At 38.1% G+C, this 2,497-nt stretch overlaps 1 protein-coding gene across 2 annotated transcripts in view; it reads right to left on the bottom strand.

Moving 5' to 3' along the window:
• LOC118338182 (pyruvate carboxylase, mitochondrial-like) overlaps window positions 1-2,497 on the bottom strand; it is a 314,296-nt gene that overhangs the window by 22,610 nt on the left and 289,189 nt on the right. The window lies entirely within an intron of this gene.

Here is a 2,497-nt window from a genome sequence, read left to right as displayed (position 1 = left end):
ATATATATATATATATATTATTCAGGATAATATTACAGCTTTCCATGCTTTTAGCCTATGCCAAAAAGGTAGAAGTTGTAGCAGCTGCCTGTTAGGCTGCGCCATTTCTCTTTGTAAAGCAGGTAGAAATGCACATCGACAACAATTTAACCAACAGAGAAAAGTGGTGACAGAGACTTTGTTTTAATGAAGATGCTGTCTATGAAGATTAAGTATTGAGTGACCCACAGAGAAGAAAGGGCTGGGAGAGTCGAATGAGAAATGAAAAGATGTTTACATCCATACAGTCTCTTTAATCATTTGATTTGGCAGCCATGAACTAAACTACACAGGTCTTCCTGTGTAGTTTAGTCCTGTTTCTCTGAAAATTAAGAGAAGACGACAGAGCGAGGAAAACATTCATTAAAATCACATGTATTCATTCTTTCATTATTTATAATGGCATATCATTATGGTAATAGCGATCTCCATTAGCATAATGGTGATAAGTGGAATCTTTTTTGACTGAACAGGACACTGATGCAAATATCAATTGCACACATTACTCTTCTATCGTAATGAATGGAGACACAGATTTGAGGCATCCTGTTCACTTCCATTTGGCATTTGGACCATTAAAGAGCGATAGGGGTCAATTAATGTCAACCACCACCAAAAAAAAAAAAAAAAACACCTTTGGGTAACTTTCTGTTTCTCACACAGACATTCCTGTACTAAATTCTGCAGGTTTTATTTTAATGAGCGAAAAGGTCAAAGGGTGAATAAAGGGAATAGACGACAGAAACATTAAGTGTCTCATCTCAGGATCCAAACTCAAAATTAAAACTAGTCTCACATTTTGCAGCCGCCAGCAGAGGGCCGGGCTGTCGACTCACAGTGTAAAGAAGCTGTAAACTTGAGCATGGCCAGCCAAAGGACGAGAGAGAACAGAGAGTGGGCCCACGGCCCACGCTCTACAAGATGCCTATTTTCGTGGCAATTAGTGCACTCTGCTGATATCAGATGGCAGATAGAATAAAGCAGGTGGGTGATCAACTATAGATCAAATTGACATTCCCCGAAGAACCCCCCAACAAAGAACTCGACACCTATTTATAAGAAATGTGATGCCAAATTATCCATAGTGAGACATGAAGTGCACACGTATGCTCTCGTGCACAAACGCTGCTCTGGGATTGCCACAATCCTCCTGGGATTTGAGTGCTCGTAGCTGAGCTCCTGAGATTTCTTTAGTCTTTGAACAAGCACAGTTACACTCGTATGTGTTAGTGTAAGTGCCTTTGGTCTCTAGAGATGACAGGACTACCAACTTCCTCAACCTGTTGTAGATAGGAAATGCCATCAGTGCAAACACATCAGTGGACAGAATGCTTAACTTTAAAATAAATTGTGTACTAAAGCATTTCCTATATATAGCATATTATGGTCTTTTGCTATTAAACAGTGTAGCACGCTGTGCCTGCTCTGAGCCCCTCAAGAGTCCTGCAGCAATTTAGTATTGTACTTCTATAATGCAACTCAAGTGAGCTTTTTGTTAGACCCTCCCTGCCTGGCAAATCCCCACATCTCTTCAAAATCCATGCCCCTATTTTGTAAAACAGGCCTTCTGTTATAAATCTGTAGTCAATTAAATTCATTTGACTTTATTTCACTAGAATAATCCACTCAATATCAGTACTAAGTCTTTGGGATACGTGTTTGTGTTGTAATGTTAACTCTATTAAAAGTCAGTTTTTAGATTTTTATTTTTTAAAACAAAATATAATAATAATATTCACTAACTAACCAGGCTAGCGTTAAAGCAGCATCTCACAGGGTTTTTTTTTACGGTTTTTGACAGTGGAGTCTGAGGCAGTGGCTGTATCTGGTTAAACAAAAAGGATCTTGACTACTTAAACAAACAAAGCTCCGATTTGGCTGTAGGCATCCTGCAATTCCATAGCTGTTGTAAAGGGACAGCTTAAGAATAACAATATACGCCTGTTAGCGGAAAAAACAAACACTTGTAGTGGACATACATTGGCGGTGTGCAATTGCTCTGACAGATTACATTACAGCTGCTGGCTGGAGTGCTCTTGCTCAGTACTGGACCAATTTCAAAAACTCACCAAGACACAAAACCATGGGGGGAAAAGGAACCAGGTTGAAAAATAGGAAAGTTTCCCTTTAAGAACCACTATTCTTCCTCTGGCAATTGAAGTTGGCAGATTTGAAAACATTATGGTGGAAAACATTTTCTTTTGTACTGTACAGACTGATGATTTAAGAACGTCAATTTTCCATGAAATTACTCCAAAAAACCCTGCAATAGTGTGCAGATGATCAAAAATAGAAATGTTTAATTTTATTGTGTTTGCTGGCTGCATGGAATATTTAATTAGTATTTACAATGACATTACAAGACAATGACAGTTGGAAGATCTTTGAGTTAGTTTGCTTTATTTTTGGACCTCTTTTTGAAAATCGTTTTCACTGATTCAATTTAATTCAATTCAAT

This window comes from Morone saxatilis, unplaced genomic scaffold, assembly GCF_004916995.1.
Source record: "Morone saxatilis isolate NCDOM2014 unplaced genomic scaffold, NCSU_SB_2.0 Contig4, whole genome shotgun sequence".
NCBI classification, from domain to species: Eukaryota; Metazoa; Chordata; class Actinopteri; family Moronidae; genus Morone; species Morone saxatilis.
This window is presented reverse-complemented; position numbering and strand designations above follow the sequence as displayed.